This window comes from Pinus tabuliformis, chromosome 1_1 (genome assembly GCF_031772625.1).
Source record: "Pinus tabuliformis cultivar Carrire ecotype Pingquan chromosome 1_1, CPIR1, whole genome shotgun sequence".
In the NCBI taxonomy this organism is placed as follows: Eukaryota; Viridiplantae; Streptophyta; class Pinopsida; order Pinales; family Pinaceae; genus Pinus; species Pinus tabuliformis.
Genome location: NC_142297.1, coordinates 240197750 through 240205869, shown reverse-complemented (window position 1 = coordinate 240205869; position 8120 = coordinate 240197750). Strand labels below are relative to the sequence as shown.

Here is an 8120-nt window from a genome sequence, read left to right as displayed (position 1 = left end):
TTTCTCGTGTTAATGTTAAGAGTAATACAAATTTATTACTTTTGCATATCTTAGATCGAGTTTTTTTATGTGCTCCTTTAAAGAGTGTTTCCTCTTTTAAATCACCTTCCAAAAAAATATCAACCTAATTAAAACTAAAATCATTCAATTAAATCACCTTCCAATGTTAAAACTATTCAAGTAATACTCTAATATGTTAAAAATAATACAAACTTATACTAAGTTATTCAATTGATTCGTAAGAGTGCAATAACTGAATGCTGCCCTCTGTGACAACACTGGGTCAAAGCATTAAAATTCTATATAGTAGCCGTAATGATATTATGGGAAATTTTACTTTTGTTTAAGATGACTAAATTAAGTCATCTTATGGTTGTCCATGTTTGGGAAGCAGTCAAGGCTTATTCTAATGTATTTATATGATTTACAGGAGTGATAGACAATCTATTTATTAGGCTGTTAAATGATTTGCAGGAGTGATAGACGATATATTTATTAGGCTGTTAGTATATCCATTATCGAAAATGGAAAAATTTGTTTCTGAATAGTCCAGTACAAGTCTAATGCCAAATGAAAACTAAAATCATTTAGTTAAATCACTTTCTGGATGTCAATAGTAGGAAGCAATGCAAGTATTTTCTGAAACTAAATTTATTAAATTAAATCACTTTCCATATTGTTTCAAGCTTGTTAGATTGATATTTTAAATTGAAAATTTTAAGAATATCTCAAATTTGATACTAGGTTAAATAAATATTTTTTCCTAAACTTTAAAATTAGGTAATATTTTCAAAATTTACAATTAATATAAAATTATTATCTCATTTCAACTTATTGTAATTTGTTATTTTCTGTAAAATAACAATCTCATGCCAAAAAAAGAAAGAAGGAAAAAAAAAACAATTAGCCCTGCAGAACCATCAGAGGAAACAGGAATTGGGAGCTCTCCAGTGGACTTGGGTTGTTAGACTGGCGTTGGGAGAGCGGAAGGATGCCCAATCCTGCAGAATTAAAGTCAAATCAGCAAGCTTAGCATTCATGCCTATACAGCAATTGGCATGCATTGTGACCACATCCCTCAGACTTGCTCTCTGCTGACAGAACCCACTAAAATACTTGGTATCAAGAAATAGCATCTTCAACCCTATTTCAGACATGCGCTTCTCTGATTTGATCTCGTTCAAAACGCCCTGATCGTGCATGTTGGGGTAGGAACTTCTGGAGTCATACCACCATTCATAAAACTCAATACTTCTGTCATTGGATCGAACGAAGTTGAAACCTCCGTTGACCGCATTCGACATGTTGTGAGGATCGCCGACGTAATTATCACAGGCAATCTGAAAATCGGCGTTTTCATCAAATAATTGGAACGGATTCCGGAACCACATTATATCCGTATCCTGTTCAAGAAATCATCCAGAACCAATTAATACTTAAACATAGCATTGAGAGAATTAAATTTCAAGTTTTAATGGTAACATACTAAAATGGAAATAAGAAAAAAGATTCATATAAAAAGATATATTTGCTACTTTACTAGGATTTCCGTACATTGAATTGGCATACGTTGTCCGCAAATAATACTTTCAACTTATATCCATCTGAGAATCTGATGAATGATAATTTTTTTTTTCAATTGAAAAAATAGTGTTTGGAATGCATAAATGGTCTTGCTTCTGATTGGAACATAATATAATATTTATTGGGACTAAATTCACAGAATCAAAATCTACCCATGAACTAGAACAATAGAAAAATGCACCACACAAAGAGGATGGGATGGTGGCCACAAAGAGAGTTCATGTTCTAGAAAGTTAAAATTCAAACAAGGAACACCCACAAAAGATAACCATGAGCCATTTGAGGATGGTTGGATTCCGGGTGGTAGAAAATCTAGAGGAAAAAGAAAAAGAAAAAAAGTTAAGTAATTAATATCAGGGAACTTCTAAGGTTTTTTTTATATTTTCAAATTTTTTTAGGCATATAAACCTTGGCTGCTGAGAGCATTTACAAAATGTAATTTTCTTTTTAATTTTTTTTAAAAGTAAAAATAAAATTACAGGTTTTTCACCCCGATGGGGGTGGGAACCGGTGGTTGGGACAACGAACGGAGATTAATGTTGAGTACACATGAGTAATATACCACCACCGCCCACACGCTCGAGGCAATGGGTGATGTGGCCCTTGGCATGATTGCATGAAGGGAGGTGGGAAAGCTCGCACGAGGATGGTGGAGGAGAAAGTTTTAATGGGAGAAAGGGTAGGCAGGTGGATGATGTTAGTGAGTTTGTTCGTGGATGGAGGAGCTGGTGCACTGGATAGGTCTAGTGACGCCATCCTTAGCTTCAAGCCTGTCGACCCTGCAAATATCAACGGGTATGTTTTTCGATATCTCTCTTCCATTGTGATGTTGACCTGTTTGGGTTTCCACTGGAGGGAGCGAGGGAAAATTAGGAAGGATAATTGGGAAGTTAAGAATATTGGTGGAATTGGGGTTGGTGCCTGGTTGTGTTGGCTTTGTCGTGCGTCTATATTTTTCTACTGTCGGGTATTGCAGCGATTTCTCTCTCGTTCGAAATCTTACTATCACGCATGGGGATGTTGGGAACTATGGGCCGAGGGTTGAGTGGGGATGCCTGTAGGGGTTTTGCGGGTAGAAGTCATGAGCTTGGTGCGGAGGGGCGCGGGTGTTAGTTAAGCGACTGCCTAGGTGCGGACCACTATTGTCGACACCAATGTAGTCGCTGGGGAGTAGATAGAAACTAATGTAGATAGGGAACTGCTAGGAATCATAGGTGGGAAGTTGGGCATGAAAATATAAGAGCCTATATGTTGGTGTCTTGGGTAGAAGGGAAGGGGTCTGTGAACCATGGCTGGCCTAACTCTGGCAAGCGGCAACGCTCACCAACTTGGAATTGACAAGGGAAAGAGAACCGACCTGTGGTAGTGAGGAGTTTGGTGTGGTGATGGGGTCTCATTACTGGTAGCAGTAGGCCGATCCCTCCTGGGGAATGGACCTATGACCACGAAGGCCCTGACACCGATACCAAAGGGAAAGGGGAGGAGCAAGGTGGGGCGGTTATCAGTGGTAATCCAACTCAGAGACGAGAGCATTGTTATATCATGATGAATTGTTTTTGGTTAACAAATTGTTGCTCTGAACATGTTTGGGGCATATCTGTCATGGCTCAACCTGTGAAAAGTCGTGGTCGTGGAAGATGGAACCAGGTACCCAGAAACGTAAAGGAACCGAGCACGTCTGAGCTTAGCAGGGGTAGAAAATCGGTGGAAAGGCTTATGAGTGAGGCTGTCAAGGCATATCACAAGGGCACTAATGAAGGTATTCAGAAAATTTTAGAGGAATGGGAAGTAGAAGTTAAGAAGGGCAGCGAGGCTAAGGAAGACACAGATGACTGGAGGACCCTTGTCCCGGACCCTAGTACCACTAGAGGCAGGGTAATGCAATTTAAGTAGACCTTATACCTTTATTGGCTGATGAAAATCCTATTGGGCAAGGCCATGGAGCAAATCTTGGTAGGCATGGTTGTTTTTGTCCAAGGCATGCCGAGCTACAAACAGAATCCCAGAAAGTTTAATGTCAACTCCATAAGCAAGATATCATGCTTGGCAGAATTGAAAAGCATATCCCACGCATCTTGGAACTGTCTGAGATGTTGGGATCGAATGTCAAAGACCCCCATGCCTGTGGAATTGGCCTCGGAGGAACAAAATAACTAGATAGCTGAGAAAAGGATGTTATCTCATGAACCTAAAGCCCGAGATCAACCTGAGGGTGGTAGGGTTTTTCTTCCTTACATTCATGGAGTTACAGATAAGATTGCGAAATTCTAAGAAGGAAAAACATAAGCACGCAATTCTCAGCCCCTGGAACAATTAGGCAAAGTATCAGATCAGTTAAGGATAATATTGATAAACATCAACTTAAAGGGGTCTATAAAATCGATTGCTCATGTGGGAAAAGCTACATTGGTGAAACAGGTCGCTCCTTGCAGACCAGACTCAAGGAACATGGAGCTGATATTAAAAATGAAAGGTCTCGTTCTTCCGCCCTCGCAGAACACTCGTCGAAAACTAAGCACCATGTATTCTTGGAAAATGCCGCCATTATCGCTAAGGAAGAGCAACACCATAAGTGAAAGATCAGAGAAGCTCTTGAAATTATCAAGCACCCGCATAATCTCAACAGGGACAATGGTATGGAGATTAGTGGAAGCTGGTTTCCCCTAATCAAAGAAAAATTAACCCGATATCAATATAATAATAATAATAATAATTAATAATTCTCCATTAATCTTTACAATATTATTTAATTAAGTTTTTAATTTAATCACCCTTATAAATTTCATATTATTAAAAAAATATCTAATTTAATATAATAATAATTATCATTAAATATTTATTCCTTCAAATAATTATAAAATTTATTAATAATCAATAATAATCAATATAATTAATTATTATAATAATAATAATTAATTATATTATTTTAATTATAACTATAATTATATTAATTATTTTAATATAATAATCAATTATATTAAAATATTAATATAATAATTTATTATATTTTTTTTTCTAGTTTAAGGCTAACCTAAGTACCCATGGGATTTGAACCGGTGACCTATCGCAAGGAGTGCCTTAACAGCGCACCCATTCACGTCAATCCAAAGCCCCATAGGCAAATTTATTATATTAATTAATAATAATTAATTATATTAATTAATAATAAATAATTAATATAATTAATTACTATATTAATATAATTAATTATTATATTAATCATTATATTAATCATTATATTAATAATTAATTATTATATTAATCATTATATTAATAATTAATTATTATATTAATTATTATAATAATAATAATAATTAAAATAATTATAATCATTTTAACTAATTTTAATAATAATTTATATTATTGATTTGATATTACAAATATTACTAATTACTAATCATTATAATAATAATAATTGAAGAAATAATAATCGTTATTTTGATCATTTCAATTAATATTTCTATTACTAATTATTATATTAATAATAATAAGTAAAAATGATTATAATCATTTCAATTAATTTCAATAATAGTATATATTAATTAATAGTACATATTACTAATTATTATATTAATAATAATAATTAAAAGTTATAATAATCATTTCAATTAAAAAAAATAAAAATAAAAATAAAAATAAAAATAAAATAAAAAATAAATAAATAAATAAATGGGGCAGCCGACTTCTCAAAAAAAAAAAAAATTGAGAGCCGACCTTCCCCTCTTTTCCCTCCTCATTTCTATTTAAACCCTAATAGTGTGCTCTTCTTCTATCAAGCATTCAAGTTGTCCTGATGATGGATCCCGGTTGGGATTCGAAACGTTGGCAGAAAATGGTTCTTACTGTGGATTCTCCGGTGACTAAGTTGAAAATAATAAACCACAGAGGCCTTAAATCCAAATAGCTTTGAAACTGATATTAATTAATGATTATACATTGTGAAATAGGTCCCTAAATAAGAATTAAAAAGGATATTTCTATATTTATTATCTTAGTAAACTTTGCACAAAACTTTCACATAACATTTGCACACACACAACAACCTCCACACAACTTCATCTGCACAACTACTTCCGCACTCAATAATGCCCTTAACTAACATTTGAAACTCTGCACATGATACCTCCAAAGAGTTAGCTTCGCACAACCACCTTCATATAACTACTTCTGTAATTCTGAAAAATGTTGCTAAATAATAATTAAAAAAGACAAAGTCTTCTACACATTCATTCTACAGCACAACACTTTTTCTTCATAGGCATTGAAATTATGGTTTTACAGCACAAGCCTAATTCCCCTGAGCACGAGCCTAGCAGGGTGGACATTGGGGATCCCATTAAGAAACTCAAATTGCTTGTGATTCAAGTCACCAAGGATAGACATGGCGAAAAAAATGCAATTATCTCTTTTCCAAATGATCTACAAAGAAATCAATGGTACATGCAAGATAGATTGGCAAGCTTGCAACTGGTGTCTACAAGAGAAACTGGACCACATGGAGGGTCATATGGCCAATATGGAGAAACAAACTCATTGTGAGTTCAAACCCCGTTGTCTCCTGCGTTGCTATAAAAAAATTGTTTATATAACTTCATCACATACATAATGGCTTTTGGATGTAGTCTCATTATGCTAGGACTTTTGATTCTGCCTCTTTTAGTTTTTGTATTGTTAAATCCTTTTGCCAATGTATCGTGTATATTAAAATATTTTATTGATGACCCACATTGAATTTTTTTATTATTATGAATTTTAAATGTTACATATTAATTTTATATTAGGAATTGGAAAATTACACATCTCCCTCTTATTATTCTTATTAGTAAATACTTGATATTTTTTACTTTATTTTTTAACCTATAAATTTTTTCTTTGGACATTGAATATTTATTATATACAACATTAAAATATTTTTTTAATATTTTCATTCTATATAAATATATGTGAATTTAATATTGGTACAAATTAGATAATATAGATATTCAAATAGTTTATTTAAACTCATTAAAATAGTTTTGAAAAGTATAAAGTTTAAACATTTTATTCACACTTATTCTTATTTTTCTAATTATTTTATCTTTTTCTTAAAATCAATATAAAATTATATTACCTTATATAAAAATCAAAATCAAAATATTTAATTTAAATATTTTTACTATATTAAATTGTAATATCAACCCTAAATAAACTAATCATAACTAGTTTGAAATTATTGAAAATATTATACTTAATTTAAAATTATTGAATATACATAGATCGCTATAAACTAGCAATTGCACCAAAATGTGAAGACAGGCAGATAGAAGTGTTAAATTGAAAGAATTCTATTTTGGTTTAAAATAATAAATGTTATAATAATTCAACCATTCAAACTAAACCTAATCAATAAATTGCCCAAAATAAAATAACTTTTAATTAAAATTATACAAATTATTATTCTTGGTTTCTCTCAATTATTATATAATAAAATCCAATCAATCATTCAAAATAAATCAAATCAATAAATTTCCCAAATTAAATCCCAACTAATCAAAATTACTTGGGAATATATATGTATAACCCAATAAAAAAAGTATATTTATATGTTACAAAAAAAATAAGTAAAAAAATGTAATTGATCTAAATAAATCTGAAGCCACTAAAATTAAAAATTACTATTTATGATTAAGCCGTGGAAATTTTAGCATAATAGGAACACATTTTTTCACCCAAAATAAGAACACATTTTTTCACCCAAATTAATTTTTTTTTTAATAATAAATTAAACGTTGGAAATATCAAAGGGAAAAGAACTTGCTAAACAGTGGAAGACTTTATTTATAATTTATAATATTTAACTATTCAAATTGATATATCAAATTAACTTTTTTATATTAATATTTATAAATAAATAAAAGAAAAGAAAATATTAATATTAATCATTTATATATTTTTAAATTTAAATATTTTTTTTAATAAACTATATAAAAATAAGCATCTAATTTTAGAGACATGTTAAATAAAATAAAAAAATAACCTAAAAAAAAAACCCTACTTTTCATGAACATCTTACTTTAAAAAAAAACCAGCAACACAACCAAATCAAATGAAAAACATAGAATTAATTAGCCGGCCATGCTTTATACATAAGATGCGGCATGGGAGATTACATAAGATGTGGCATGGGAGATGTTAGTTGACAATATTGAGAAGCTTAAAGTTTAACATCCTCATTATTGTAAGTGGCATTTGCCAGGTGTGTAATGGAAAGTTTGGTTTCAGTGAAGGTTAACCATCATCATCATCAATAAAACATGAACTCAAACATTTGCATATATATATATATATATATATATATATATATATATAGATATATATATATATATATATCGCTAAAGAAAAAGTCGAATCTTCTATTTCATTATAACTATAAACAAATTACATAATTTACGGCCTTCCAAAAGGAATAAAGGGCCAAAGAAAACTATTCACTCACAATCCAGGCATAAACACTGAGCCTCGGTCCCCAAAACAAGAAAACTACCAAGCCAAAACCA

General features: G+C 31.5%; 1 pseudogene; it reads right to left on the bottom strand.

Moving 5' to 3' along the window:
- Positions 1-920: 920 nt before the first annotated feature.
- LOC149212412 (uncharacterized protein At4g15970 pseudogene) lies at positions 921-1391 on the bottom strand (annotated as a pseudogene).
- Between the last annotated feature and the right edge of the window lie 6729 nt (positions 1392-8120).